A 16,802-nucleotide genomic window follows, 5' to 3' on the forward strand; every position below is an offset into this window, starting at 1 on the left:
TGATATCAAATAGTTTTATTCTGATTCCTTTGTTTCCCAGTTGGCTATAGAAGGCTATGAATATTGGCTGAAGTCGATTGATTTAAAAAGTGTATGGGGAACTAAAAATTGACAAATAAGGGGAAAGGTAGCTTTATTTAGAGCATGGCTGATACCTTTTCAAATGATATGTTTAAAAGAAATTGTACAAAAGACAAGTTGTTCAGGATTTGTAAAAATTGAGGACTTGTATGAGCTCAGTGGACCTGCCCGCTAAATTTTATAAATGGCAAAAATATATTGATGCAACTGATGATCAGCTGGATGAGTGGGCTCATGATGGAACATTTAACACATCACTTTCACATCCTGGTTGGTTTTTATTGTGGCCGGTAGACACAAATGGTTGTTATGTACATTTTTAAAACTCCACAGTGGGGTAATGGAACAAAGAGTCCAGACCCCCACTATGCGTCATCAGAACATTCGGGTATAGTAACAACATACTGGGCCTCATTACAACCCTGGCGGCCGGTGGTACACTGGCGGTAACTCCGCTAAAAGGCTGGCGGTGTACCGCCAGTGCATTATGACAGTGGCGCTTTAGCCACGGCCATACCGCCGGCCCCTGCAATTGACCGCCAGGCTTCCGCCAGGCAGTCATAATCCCCAGGGCAGTGGTGCAAGCACTGCTGCCCTGGGGATTATGAGTCCTCAACCGCCAGCCTGTCCATGGTAAACACCGCCATGGAAAGGCTGGCGGTAAGGGGGACTCGGGGTGGCCCTGGGGGCCCCTGCACTGCCCATGCACTTGGTATGGGCAGTGCTGGGGCCCCCCAGGCACAGCCCCATCACGCATTTCGCGCAACATGTGCTGCTGTAACCGCTACACATCAACATTGCCGCTGACTCTATTATGAGCCGGCTGCAATGTTGATGTGACTTTCCGCTGGGCCAGCAGACAGAAACACTGTTTCCGTCTGCTGGCCCAGCAGAAAAGTCATAATAGGGAGCCACAAATACCACCAGCACTGGCGGTATAGTGGCGCCCGCAGCTTCGTGGTCTTTTTGTAAGACCTCCGAAGTTGTAATGAGCGCCACAGTGTAGGGAAATTAAGCTAGCAATGGTTAAAAAGTTCCTCACTAGATGCTGTCAAAGAACACCTCAGTCTCCTGTCTAATGATACAGATTTGCTGGATTTACTGTTAGGTCCCAGAAGACAACGATAAAAGTGCTTCTTATATGCAGTCAACAATTACATTTGGAAACTTTCTCAGCAAGTAGGCGCTGTCCAGTTAAGTCAAACAGATCAGGAAAATTTACAGAAAGCATTAGCTGTTGTAGATAATGGGATTAACACCTTGTCCGACTGCATATAGACTTTAAACAACAATGTTTCTTTTCCAATTGACACTGTGCAATGTAACATGTTGTTCTTACATGGGCAGAGTCAGCTAAGGTCCATTATGCAGTTAGATTGGACACTACAAACAATGAAATCAGGTCGTGTTCACTGGCAACATGTCAGCACGAGGGATATATTTTCTGTATTTGATTTAACGCAACAGCAACAAATAATCGCCAAAAAACAAGTGACTTATGTTATGCTAAACATCGAGAAATAAGAAAAGTGGCCTTTTACTGTGGCTGAAATACCATCTGCTGAATGGTTAATACACGGTGTTTGTAATCTACCTATTTCAACACTGTAATTAACATCCTGCTTGAAACACATTCCAGTAGGCGGATATGATAGGCTAGGAGATAGTTACATCCATGAGGTATGGGAGCTTCCCTTTTCACACTAGTGCTTCAATGGCATGAAAGAGATTTTCTTAGCAGCAGTGAATGCAAGACTTCTGTGAGCCATTCGATGGTTTGTAAGCAGCTGTCCTTGCACGGGGCGTGCAGCAGCGAACATAGCTTACTATTTCAAGGGAGTTCCAGTCCCCTTGATTAGACCTGCATTCCAGGTGCTCTCTAATGGAAGCTATGTGCTTCTTAGTGGTGAGAGTTGTTGTGGAATGAGAGCCGGAATAGCTTACGTCATTTGGGTCTCCCAAATTGGTACTGCAGTAATGTTTTTACCTCCTATACAACTGATGAAAGTATCAGATATTTGGCATCACATTGCTACTTCAAATGTGAATTTTGACAAGTTGAGCAGACTAAAGGCTTTCTTGTTTCAAAAACATGTGGAGCTGAAATCTGCCTGCAAGACCTATGTGCTCCAAGTGGAGAGTTGATCTGCAGAAATACAGTCCCTTTTAAGAACAAACTTTCTGAGATACTTTGGTGAGACAAATATTTAAGGCATCCAGTACCACTGGTACTGCCCATTTCTTTAAGGCTGCTGGTTCTGGATTCATTCACACCTTTTCCTCTATATTTTCCTTCATACCGTCAGCCATACACTCAATATTTTCAAGTATTTTCAGTGGCTTTGCAATTACTATTTTAGGTGGCAACTTGCGTCTGCTATTTTTTATTCACAATGTCTGTTCCTGCACAACAAGGAGAACTGAAAGTGCCTCCACCAGTGCAACTGTGTCATGACCAAATGATGCAATAGTTTGGAGCGCCACATTTTGAAAAACTAGGGTGCAACTGGTCTCTGTCATTCAGAACGGATTTTGATTGCGTGCAGCCCATGTTTCGATGCATCTGATGCCTTTTCGAATGTGCACTGAAAGTTTGTCTTTGTACACAGCGCTTACTTTTGTTGGACGCTGATCTATTGTTGTTCTCGTTGAGGGCTCAATACCAGACATGCATGTTGAGGGTATGTTTGCTACGCGAAGCTGCCTATAAGTTGCCCTTCGTGGATCATGCAGCTCTTGATCCTACGTTGGGCACAACACAGAATCCTGCTGCCTCAGCTGGTGTCACATGGGCTCTCATTATCCTAATGAGGCTGCTGGATTTGGGTTGCAGTATCACCTGAATTGTGAGGAACTGAGTCCAATCTCACACCATGTGACAAGTGTCGACCTAATCTGTTTCCGGCCAACTAGCAGCACCTCATCTCTGCCCAAGAGCAGGGATGATTTGTGGCAACTGGGCGCATGAGAAGATGACTTCTCAGGGAAATCGTGGTGTATGAGATCTCATCTTTTTCTCTCAGCTAAATTAGTCTCATACATGCAAAGATGAAGAGGGGAATAAAATGGTTCAATAAGGTTTATTGAAACAGCTGCATCTGAGATAAAATGGCATAAATTTTAATAATTAGAATGATGAAACATGCTAGAAGCAAAATGGTAACAAGGAAAGTGAAACACAAGAAAAGTCCCACCATACTGCCACTATGCCTAATATATGTGGTTCCTACCTAAGCTATGTTACAGCACAGCGTGATAAGCCCTAATCTGCCCTTCACAATTCCCCCCTGGGAAGACATCATCCTCCATACCTGAGCAAGGAAGCCTGTGGTCTATAGAGGCACCATCACTATGTAGGCCAGGAAACCGGTTGTCTCAGCAAGCAGCTGTAGCAAAGTCAATCAGTATGCGGTAGTGGTCATGTGGCTGGACTCTCCCTCTAGCGTGCATGGGACAGAGAAGTGGTTTATAATAAAACAGCTGATGTTCTGAGAAAATGTCCCCACTTAAGGATGTGTGTGTGTCTGTGAACATTGGAGGCACAGTGTACCACTTGTGTTGGAAACCCTATCTCACTGCAGCCGTGAGAAAAGCACAAAGTGAAAGAATGTCTTGCCATGAAACACAGGTGTGTACGTGCATGTTGTGTCATATGATTGTATGTGAGCCTGGATGTATGTTAGTGAGTGTTGCTGTGAGTGTGTATGAATGTATGCATGTGTGGGTGAATGTGGGCATGCGTGTGTATGGGTGTGTATGTATGTGCGTGTATGTGTGTATATGTCGGTGGGGGGTCAGGAGGGGAGGGCGGGGGAGGACTCTTGGGAGGGGGAGGGGTGAAGGAGACCCTATCAGTGTCAGGGAAGGAGTTCCCTGGCACTGATAGTGCCTACCGCCATGGTTTTCGTGGCAGTACAGAAACCACAGAAACCATGGCAGTGGGCGGGGTCATAATGCCATGGATGGCCTATTGGCGGCTGTCGGGCTGGAGACTGTAATCTCCAGCCCGGCGGTCATTACCGCTGTGGGGGTCGGTGTGTTAAATTGGCGGTTTGGCTTTGGTCAAACCGCCAATGTCATAATAGTGGCAGTATGTACCGGTAGCCTGTTGACGGTACTACTTCCACTGACCGCCGGGGTTGGAATGACCCCTACACTGTTTTACAAGGTGAAAGAACAGCTAGATAAAGAAAATAAAACAACACACAAATGTGGCATATTCTGAAGCAATAAAAATGAAGCAGAATAAAATGTAACTGGGCTAAAGGGCACAATCGGCAGGACTAGTTGCAAAAAAACCTGCCTGGAAACAGCACCAAAATGGCTATACAACACTACAGTCTGTGGCACATGGACAGTTTCTCCTTAGTTCTGTGCTTAATATCATGCCAGTGTTGTAACATCTGGTAACGTCCCCTTTGTCACTCTCCCACTGTTGACCAATCAAACATGGACTGTCATTTTGGGCAATTCTACCTAATGGCAAAGTGATCACCTCCTCACTAATGCACTCCTCTCCTACACATGTCTCATGACATTTTCACCTCCCCTTGGGCTCTGTTTGGACATCCAATGGCTTGAGATCTCTCATGGGGTCACTCTCCTTTACAGTGTACATTATCACAAGCATAACTTGTAAGTAAAAGACTATGGGCCTGATTACAACTAAGGCGGAGGGGGTTAATCTGGCCCAAATGTAACGGATATCCCGCCCGCCGTATTACAAGTCCATTATATCCTATGGAACTCATAATACAGTGGTAGGGATATCCGCCACATTTGGGACGGATTAACCCCCTCCTCCAAATTTGTAATCAGGCCCTATATGTAACATTTGTGTTGAATTTGTGTCTGAGGCAGTGACTGTTTGAATTGTATGCATTGTATGAAGTCAATACACTTAGTACATCCCAAAAGGAAATGTGTCAGACTCTAAGCCACACACAATGAATGAAACATGATTGAGGTTACTGATAGCTATGAGGACTAGCAAGTAACTCCTGAGTCCCTCAAGCATGTCATGTAACAGGTAGCATACATGTATTGTGGAGGCTGTTATGAAACACTACACAGGTATCTGGGTAGCACCAGTACAACATTGATATGGTAACCGAATGATACATGTGGGCAGCCATGAGTGTGCCAGTAACAATTCCTAGATTTAGGGGGAGTGCTATGACATCAACTTCATAACAATGAAAGTCCCATTACTTATCAACAGAGAGAAATGGTATGAGATATCCTGTTTAGGGCTGTGTATCCATGCACATACAGAGTGTCACGTACAATGCTGAAGAATGTCTTGAGTTGCTGATGAGATACCATTGCCAACCGGCCAGGTACTTCACCATAGCAGATACACATAGACACACATGTCAATAACTACGGTTGCAAAGCCAAAGGCATGTGTCTAATCTGACCTGTGTAGACATGCTGCCACCCAGACAGTAAATCATGAGAGAGACCATATCGTAGTAAACAACTAGATTTAATAATACATTTAACTCACAAGATAAACATCAACCTCCACCCCTTTTAAGAGACATCTGTATACAAGAACAACAGTAACTATAGCTAAACATTGACAACTAAACATGTAGCCTAAACAAAGATAACTTTTTTGTATATTTTTCTTTTTTTCTTTTTTTGACACACATACCCAAAACATAACCCACACCCTGAAAAATCCAAGATTACTAGATACCCAAAAATCCAGCCCAAAGAAGAAACACTATGGCCCTTATTATGATTTTGGTGATCTTTTCAGAAGATCACTGTGGTGACGGCCACCAACAGACCGCCATGGAGGCGGCAATCTGCCTGCCAGAATATGACACACAAACACAAAACCACCAGAAAGCAGCCAAATCTACAATCCTGCCAGACCTAACAAAGGCAAAAAACAGTTGATCCCGCCACCCTACCTGCCACGTCTGCAACACACTGCCCTCCACAAATCACTACAGCGGTCACTCAATGGTGGTTACCCATTGGTGGTGCGGATCGCTGTGGTTGATTTGCCTACTCCACATCAACAGAAGCCAACATTGGCAAGATTGAAAAACTCACACCTGACAAATATGCACACCATACACACCCACCAACAGCACTACAAAACACTCCCCCACACAACCCACAAGACTTTTCAAACACGAAAACCTAGCTACACGTTGCTGGCAAAAACATTTACAGAACTGCACACACAAACCACAACCACCTATACACCCATCACTCATCACACACCACACACCATACCTTAACACCTAACACACACAAACACTGGATACAATCACCACTCCACAGCATCCCACATACACACACCCTGCATCCCGACAAAACATTCCACCCTCTGTACAACACACACTACACTTACTGCACAATAGGCATGTCCCCACAAAAGACCCCTTGTTTCACTGATGAGGAGTTGCGGGTGATGGTAGATTAAATCGTAAGGATTGAGCCACTGCTGTTCGGTCCACAGGCCCAGCAGATATCCATTTCCAGGAAGATAGAGCTATGACGGAGGATCCGTGGACAAGGTGAACTCCGTGAGAACCTATCCACGAACAAGGGATGACATAAGAAAGAGGTGGAACGGCATACAGGGGAAGGTGCTTGCAATGGCATCCAGGCACCACATTACCGTCATGAAGACTGGCAGTGGACCCCCACCTCCTCCCCCACAGTTGACAACGTGAGAGGAGAAATTCTTGGCTATCCTGCAACCAGAGGGCCTCAATTGAATCACTGGAAGGCTGGACACTGGTAAGCCACTATTACTACCCCACCACCACCGATGCCTGAATGGCATGTCACCCCGTCAAACTGACTCCCATCACCTCACTCCATCCCAAACAGAGAACCACCCCATAACAACCCTCAGCTGTGTACCCCTGCATGCCCTACCCACTACAAGCACACCCCTCCAAGCTCAGCATGCACACACAACAGTAATACATGGACAGCATGTAGCACTACCAATCCCACAATCCATCACCATACACAAACCAAAGGAGGAAGAACAACACCCATCCCATGGGAAAAGCCAGAAATGTTGAATATGTAACTGACAATGACTGTAACAAATCTCATACATGTCCACAGGTATCCCAGCCAATGTCAGCAGCCAGCATGTGCCACGTCAACCAGTCCTCCACCAGAAGAAGGCTCCAGTGATGACAGCAACTCTGGATGTATGGATCTCGATGATCTCCCTGGCCCATCTGGGACCACTGGTCAGACGAACACCACAGGCAACACCCAGTCCACCACAGGGCACCCAACATTGTATTCCAATACCACAGCAGCCACACAATGTCCCCAAACCTCTGTCCCCAGGACACGTCAAGCAACAGTGTGCCCACCTGTACAGGGACCCGAGCCAACACCACACAGGCAAGACGAAGAAGGACCTGGTGTCAGTGGGAGTGGGCACACAGTTCAGGGAACACAGGCACAGGGGGCCAGGGCTAGTAGGAAGATAGCTAAGCACCAAGGGGAGGGCCAAACCAGAAAACCGACTGCCATGGAGGCACTTTTACATGTCCTGGGAGCGTACCAGAAATCCCAGGACGGGATGAAATAGGTACTTGGGGCCACATGTATGAAGGTTTTTGCACGTCGCAAACAGCGAATCGGGCTGTTTGTGATGTGCAAAATGCACTTCCCCATGTGCAAACCCAGTTTTGCGATTGTGTAAACTTTACACTGAATCACAAAATGGGTTTGCGACTAGCAATTAGGAAGGGGTGTTCCCTTCCTAATTGCAACTCGCAGTCCCATGTATTATTGTTTTGTGACTGCGAAAGCGGTCGCAAAACAATCACAGTTAGCACTAGTGTCACACTGGTGCCAACCCATTCACAAACGGAAGGGGTCCCCATGGGACCCTTTCTCCTTTGTGAATGTCACTGAAAACATTTTTTCGGACAGGCAGTGGTCTTACGAACCACTACCTGCTCTGAAAAAATGAAACAAAAACGTTTTATTTTTTGTTTTTGAAATGCATCTCGTTTTCCTTTAAGGAAAACAGGCTGCATTTAAAAAAAAAAAATGTTTTATTTAAAAGCAGTCACAGACATGGTGGTCTGCTGTCTCCAGCAGGCCACCATCCCTGTGAGGGCCGGAATTCCCAAGGGGGTCACAAATTGCGTCCTACCTCATGAGTAATCATGAGGTGGGCATTTGTGACCCCCCTTGCGAATCACTATTAGTGTCAATGACACTATACTACTTTCGGATTTGTGACTCGCAATTTGCGAACTTTGATACATGTAGCCCTTAGAATCTTGCAGGAGAACCAGAGGCTTCAGGGGGAACACCACCAGAAGGTCGTGCATCAGTTGCAGGCCTTCAATGGCAACACAACCTCCATTGCAGGGGTGCTGAGTGACATGGCTACCATCATGCGTGAGTACACAACACACCAGCGGGCCCCTTCCACTACCCAGTGTACTGACCAGCCTTCCACATCTGCTGCAGCTAATGGACAGGAGAACCTGCACGGGACTGACAGGCCACCAGCACCCCTCCCTCTGCAGCAGAAGAACCACCCTGCAAACGTTCCCTATGACCCAGACAGCCACCAGAGACTGTAGCCACACCCCAAACCACTGGCAAGAAGTAAGCCCCTCCTAAATGTCTCCCTTGTGTGCCACTGAGATACCTTGTTTAGGTTGGACTGCCATTGCTCCTTTTCCTATGGCCCTATGGACACTGGACCTGTGCTACAAACCACTACACTGTCACCCGACTCTTTTGCACTATCACTTCCTTTTTGTTAATTCAATAAACACACTGAAACACAACTGAAAGTTTTGTGCTTTAATCACAACAATATGCAATGTCTTGACCTTTATTAACCTGTGCAAATGTAATGTAAAGTGTGAATCCATCCAATGGACAGTCATTTCGGGGTACACATGACCAGTGTGAGAGCATGCCATAAGTCACCATCCACCAAACTGGGTGAAAGCAATCTTTAAGCATTACATGAGTTCAAAGTAGTGACCACACCAACATCTGCAAAAAGGGAAACCATTAGTGATAATCAAATGAGAAGTAAAGGAAGTAGAGCAACATGAGCCCCTGTAAAATAACGGCCTACATTCAGCTGGTCACTTCAACTTACAATTTTCACAGCAATTGTCTCCAAACACCATAAGTGAGGAGAAACAACTCATGTCAGGCCCTCACCGAAGATACCACAGTGTAAGCTAGGCCATGTTGTCAGTATGCCAATCCCTCCTCTGGACCAGTTAGTCTGGGCCCTACTGCCAGGTAAATTGAAGTCACAGAGCGGTTGTGTAAGCACATTGTAACTCATGTAACATTCCCAGCATTAAATGCTGAGTACTGTATGGAATGAGGACACAGTTTGCAGTGGTCATGTATTTGAAAATGCTAAACTACTATTACATTGAATGGGCTGAAGAAGCTTGATCACTATCACCATAACACTGGCACGACTGACCACAGATGGAAGTGTCAGGTCACGTAATGCACACATTTGTGCTTGGCACAAACAGCAGCCACACAGCACTTAGTTGTAATGGAGGTATAAACAGAAGTACAGTTTTACCTGAGTGACATTGGAAGTACTGCTGTATCAGATGTGTGCTGTTGTCCAGATCCTCCTCCTTCCCATCCTCATCACTGTCTTCGGTGTCCTCTGCTGCCACAGGTGCATTGCCTTCCACCTCCTGCAGGAATCACACATGGCATCTGAGGGCCAAATGGTGCAGCATGCAGCAGGTCTCCACTGTCTGGCAGACCTTCCCAGGGGCGTAGAGTAGGGATCCACCAGAAATATGGAGGCACTTGAACCTGGCTCTCAGTAGCCCAAAATACCTTTTAATTAATCTTCTGGTCTGACCATGTGCCTCATTGTAACAATTATCTGGCCCTGTCCTCACATTCTTCACTGGTGTCAACAGCCAGGGTAGGTTTGGATAGCCAGGGTCACCTGTAAGTAGTGAGAGATATACATTACTCATGTACAATAGATAGCCCAGAGGACAACTCCAGGTGGCATTCAGTGACATACATTGTGTGAAACTTCAAGCTCACCTATGAGTCACACTCTCTCTCTGTAGTCGTGCCATCATCTATGGGATCCTGCTGTTCCTCAATACATAGGCATCATGCACAGATCCTGGAAACATTGCACTAACTTGGGAAATGTACAGATCAGCAAGGCACATCATCGAAACATTTATTGAATAGTATTTCTTCCTATTTCTGTACCCCTGCTTATTTGTCCTGGAAGGGACCAAGACAATATGGCTCCCGTCAATGCCCCCAATCACATGTGGAATGTGTCCCATTGTGTAGAATGCAGCCTTCACAATGGCAAAACCTGGCTTTCAGTAGCCCAAAAGACATTTTAATTAATCTTCTGGTCTGACCATGTGCCTCATTGTAACAATTGTCTGGCCCTGTCCTCGCATTCCTCACTGGTGTCAACAGCCAGGATAGGTTTGGGTAGCCGGAGTCACCTGGAAGTAGTGAGAGACACACATTACTCATGTTCAATAGCACAGAGGACACCTCCAGGTGGCATTCAGTGACATACATTGTGTGAAGCCTCAAGCTCATCTATGAGCCACACTCGCTTTCTGTAGTTGTGCCATCATCTGTGGGACACTGCTGTTCCTCAATACATAGGCATCATGCAAAGATCCTGGAAACATGGCAATAACATGTGAAATGTACTGATCAGCAAGGCACACCATCAAAACATTTATTGAATAGTATTTCTTCCTATTTCTGTACCCCTGCTCATTTGTCCTGGGAGGGACCAATACAATATGGGTCCCTTCAATGTCCCCAGTCAATTGTGGAATGGGTCCTTGTGCAGAATGCAGCCTTCCCAGTGGGCAAATCACCAGTGTGGGGGGATGAGATATAGCTGCTCATGTGTTTCAGCAACGCAGCCAAAACTCTACTTAGCTGATTAGAAAACATTGGCTGTGACATACCTGCAGCCAAGCTCACAGTCACCTGGAAAGAACCACTGGCCAGGAAGTGGAGCACTGACAGAACCTGTAATGCAGGGGGTATTGCTGTAGGACTACGAATAGCAGGAATGAGATCTGGCTCCAGTTGTTGACACAGCTCAGTGATTGTGGCCCTGTCCAGACAATAGGTGAGTGTAATATGGCGTTCGTCCAGTGTAGCCAAGTCAACTAGGGGTCTGTACAAGGGTGCATGCCTCCTCCTCCTTCGCAGTGGTTGGTATCTAAATAAATCAAACATCAGAAGCGTGTGACAACAGGAAGGATGGACACACAACATCACAGTATACAGAGCAGTCTCATCCAATTCATGCAACCAATTATTTTAATTTGCACTGCTGTCCTCTACATGCAAATGGACTTCTTCAAAAATACATTCTACTCATTAGCCATTGTGTCCTACAGATGTAGTTGGAGGTGTGTTTTGTGATTTGTAACATCCCATTTTGCATGTTCTGTTGACTACTCATCTGCAAGAAGTGCAATGGTATGAGATCTAACTTGAGTGCCAGAGTCTACAACCAAACCAAAGTATGTAGCGGATTGGAATTGCCTTGGTGTCTACCATCAGTACCTGTGGCACACATTAAATTGACTGCCATGAGTACCATCATCAGGAAATGGCAACCGCCTGTCCTGCATGCAGGGACAGGTGGAAGTGACCTCACCCCACCGGCGTGCAACGCCTCATTGGTTAACATGGAAGTCTATGGAGCACAGGGGCCAATGATGATCACCGCCGATGGTGACCATGTTCACCGGCGTGGACGTGACCACCATTTTCTGTATCTCACTTCACTTGATTCCTGACTCTCACCATATGAACACTTCCACTGTCTGTGCTGCTGTATCCTGTGTCTGAGACCAACAGTGGCCCATGCTACAGGGGATGGGGCCCCAGCCTTCACATCTGAAGAACTTGAGAAGTTTGTGGATCAGGTCCTACACTTGTATGGATAGCTGTATGGCACTTTGGATGTGACATGGCTGTATGTAGATGTGTCTGCAGACAGTGTATTTTTGCTGCATGCACTGTGTACGCAGAGGTACAAGTAATGTGTAAGGTTAATTTAGGATCTATGCAGTATGTAAGCCATTGCTGTAACAGAATTTAGTATGAAGTTCATGGTGTCCTACTGTCTGTGTTCCCTGTGCAGGTCAGTGGCCATCAGAAGAAAGGGTTATGGCATGCCATCGCCAAGGACATGCGGACCCTAGGGGTACAGATCCGGTGGAGCACCCACTACAGAAAGAGGTGGGAGGACCGGCGATGCTGGGCCTGGAAGACCGTGGAGGCCCAGCTGGGGATGTCCTCCCAATGAGGGAGGGGTGCCCGTCGGACCCTGACCCCCCTAATGGCCCACATACTGGCAGTGGGCAATCCAGAGTTGGAAGGGCGCTTGAATGCAGCACAGCAGCCACAAGGAGGTGAGTACACACTGTATAGAATTCTTTCCTGATGCCTGCCATGGTGTTTGGGTGCAAGGTTCTAGTCAGTGTATGGCCCAATATGCCCTTGTAGCTAATCTAGTAGAGTCCTACTTAGCAGTGGTTAGTGGTATGTGCATTTGGTATTGGAAATTATCTGGTATTCCATCTTCATTTGAGACCTACATCCTGACTCACCGGTGTTGTTGTGATGCTCTAATGTCTACTGCTGATGTGGTGTGACATGGCAATTGCACGTTGTGCAGTCACTTTCTCAGAATTGTGCAGCTGTGCCTTTGTCAACAGGCAGACATGGCTTAGTGAGTCCCAGTAGGTGTGCAGATGGTCGTGTCTGAGTTCATTTCTGCTGCTGTTCCCAGGCAATGGTTTGATATTGTAGTTGTTACTGCACAGTGTTAGTTCCAGTGAGTCATTGGGATGTGTATGATATGTGCTGTTATTGCTGTAATTGGCCCTGTGCTCCCTTTCTTCCTCCCCGCTCCTTCTCCTTTTCTTCTCCTGTACTTGTGTGCATTAGCATCATCTGGAAAAGGAGCAGGGGCACCGGTGAGTGGGGGAGCTGCAGCCCACGGGACCTAGAAGGTAGTGTCCACGATGCCGAGGGGACCAGTGGGTTAGGGGTGAGGGGAGTACCACAGGGGAGACAGGAGCAGACTCTGATTCCTCCTCCGATGGAAGCTCCCTGGTGGTGGCGGACCCATCCTGGATCACCGCAGCTACATCATCTTCCTCAACCCCTGTACCATCACCTCCCTCCCAGTAGCCCACACCCAGTTGCCCATGCCTGCTCACCCAGGATGGTGGGCCTCTTCATTGCTGCAGGCACCTCAGCCCCTGCCCCAGTCAGCCTTTTTGCCCTCACTGAGGAGGCTATTGACCTCCTGAGATCCATCTCTGTAGGGCAGTCAACCCTAGTGAATGCCATCCAGGGGCTGGAATCCTAGATGCAGCATTGCAATGCCTACCTGGAGGGCATTTATGGTGGCTTGTCTGCCCTTCAGAGATTATTTAAGGCCCTTTCTTCCTCTTTGACGGCAGCCAATGTCCCTGGTTCCTCCGCCCCCCTCCAATTACCTGTTCCCAGTCCCAGAGCCCTCTCCCCCCACCCATCCTAAGCACACAGTCAGACCAGCATGCACCCAAGACAACAGACAGGACTCACACAGACAAGCACAGGCACCACAGATCACACCACATGCATACACACAGCCAACGCCCAGGTGCACACACAACAACAACCCCTGCCTCCACTGTCTCCACCTCCTCTTCCTCCATCACAGTCACATCAGCAAATCAAACCTGCAAGCGCTTTATCCTCAGTCCCAGATTCTGCCACCTATACAGCCTTGCCCACAGTTACCACTACAGCAGACACACAGACTAGTACACCATTCACGACATGCACAGTCACCACCACCATCACAACCACATGCAGCAAACCCACCTCACTGCAGACACCACCAAAACTCACATGCACACTACCTATTTGTCCTCTCCCACCCTGTCTGCCCCCTCAAAAAACACATAAACGCTCCCACTCAAACACTCAATAGCCATCCACCTCACACACGCAGACTGTACATCCTCCTACAACCACTCCCTCTACCTCCACTCCCAAACCTCCTCCCACACTCTGCCCCACTATACCTAAAAATATTTTCCTTGCCCACCCTGACCTTTTCTCTCCTCCTGACCCAACCTGTGTTGTCCGGAAAAGGAAGGTCCCGCTCCCCCAGTTCCTTGTCCTCTTATGGTCCACCTGCTGTTACACATGTCCCTCCCTCGCTAAAAAAACCCACGACGGGGCACTCTGACCCCCTGCTCCAAGCACACTCCTCCGTCCCTAAACAAGGGAGCAAAGGCCTTCCCCCTCCCAATCCCAAATTCAAGGACCCCCTTCCAAGAAAAGCAATGCCACCACCCACCTAATCCCGCCTGCCACGTGAGGTGCCTGCCTTCCACATCGTTGTCCCTGACCAGTGGAGTGACTTGGGCTGTCAGGAGTCAAGTTGGGCCTCTCACGTTGCCATGTGTAGTGGCATGGACACTTTTGGACTGGCCAATGGCCATTTGTGTATATAGTTCAATGATTTTAATGTGATGGTTATTCCCAGTGGAATACAGTGGTTGGTTCAAAGGTAGTTGTCCAGGCTTTTTTAACTTCTGGCTGTTGTTGGACTTTTCAGCGGATTGTTCTCCATGTTTGAATGTCTGTATGTTTTGTGTTGTGCATGTGGGTCTGTCACTCTCCCCTCCTTCTCTTGTGTGCTAGGCCGCTGTACTCACCATTGCTGTCTTCATCAGCAGGGCTTCCAGTTCAGGTTCCATGGCGGTCACAGACTCCTCTGTGTCCCTGGAGGTGAGTGTCTCCTTTTATATGGGTCATTTCCACCAGGCTTTTCGTGGTGGTGGCCCCACCCCAGAAATCCTGGCGGTCTGCTATGTCATAATATGGTGGGCTGTGAATGGTTTTTTGCTATCCTGAAGATGACAACCGCTGTGGTCGGTGGCTGGACCGCACTGGCAGTTCAAGCAGTCCATTGGCTGTATATGGGAGGGATCACCGCATGGTCATAACATAGTGGTCTTCACTGCCAACCCGGTCAGCTGACCACCAAGGCCTAAGTCCTAAAACTAATCTTCACTACGCTAAATAAACTAACCCTAACTATCTAAAACCCTGAGTAAAAAGGATTACAAACGAAGAGAAGGGAAGAAGTGTCCAACAAGGTTGGTCACTAAATCAGCACCTGCTGACTTCTGCCATTTTGTCATGGAGCACAATCAAAATTTGGTCTGTTTTTTTTCACACTTTTGACATCCTGAACTTTAGGTCAGCCATCTCCTGGTGCATTTCCTCCTCAAAACTTTGTGACATGAGTGGTGGTCCAACCTGTATGCCTGATGCTGTAGACTTTGCCTGTCTGAGGTAGATGGTACAGCACCTGCAGACCCACCCCTGTCCTTGCTCCTTGACTTCCTGGTGTGTGGGTGTTGGGGGTGTCTGGGTGGTCCTTCTTGGGGAAATGTCCGCCAGGATCCCAATGATTTTTCATGCATGTAAAGCCAGCCCATCCTCCGGAATCTTTCTCCACAACGCAGATATGCCAGTACCGTTCAGAACGCTTTTCAAAAGCATGCTTTTGTGCTGATGTCATGTTGGCTGCTGAAACATGAATGACACATATCATCAAAATGTGCATTAGGCACATGAAGAGTGAGCATCCAATGTGAACACCATCTGCAGATCTCACACGTCGGCAACCACAACTCACAATGACATCATCAAGGCCAATGTTAACACACATCTGCACAACAATCATCTTCATCATATTGCTCATGTCCAAGGTGTCAAGGCTAACCAATGTTGCACAATATCGGTGCACAAGATTGTAACATCTTCAAAGTACTAGGTCACCATTGACCATTCCCATCATAAACACCAGTTATGTGACCATGGTTGGTCACACTGATCATGCTCACGAATATCCCTCGCCATACGCCATTGCCTTTAGATCCGTTGTCACGTACCTCACTCATCAGAACAAGGCCTGCAAGTTCAATGTAGTATCACCCAACTATGTGCCTGATATGGCAAAGACAGATGTCTGGGCACACTGCTACATTGAGTCTACATGTGACTAGTATTATATGTGAGAAGATTGGGTGTATTACTCATACATGTGATACATAGATGCATGACACCACTCCCAAAACCACTCAGCTCACTACATGGTGGGCTGTGCCATGACTACATGCATAGTCCTAGAGCAACTTGAAGTGTTACCACTATGCTTTCTGTATATGTGTCAATAAGTTCAGGTCAGAGTGTTGCACAACAACAATCAGCATTACCTTCTCATATGTGGGTGCATGTATGCCCCACATCTTTTCTGCATGGTGAAATATCAACAGCATGGGTTAATATTGTTCATTGTGTGAAGCTGTTTGTATGACATCATGGACACTATCAGGACCAGAACTATCTGAAGATGTACTGAGTAATGGCATATTGTATGACAATGTTGTAATGACATCCCTCATATCATACACACATGTCAAGATCGGTGAGGATGACATGGGTTGCCAATGTTGCCAAATCCAACATAGAGTACGGGGTATAATACAACATGGTTGTGCAATTAAAATGCAGTGCTCTCATGTTGACCACTGGCCTGACAATGTGAGGCACTTATTTACAAGCCACTTGTGCCGTCGCTGTGTCACTCTTCATATGTGAAAAAGTGACACACTGAA

The sequence above is a fragment of the Pleurodeles waltl genome, chromosome 1_2 (assembly GCF_031143425.1).
Source record: "Pleurodeles waltl isolate 20211129_DDA chromosome 1_2, aPleWal1.hap1.20221129, whole genome shotgun sequence".
Classification (NCBI taxonomy): Eukaryota; Metazoa; Chordata; class Amphibia; order Caudata; family Salamandridae; genus Pleurodeles; species Pleurodeles waltl.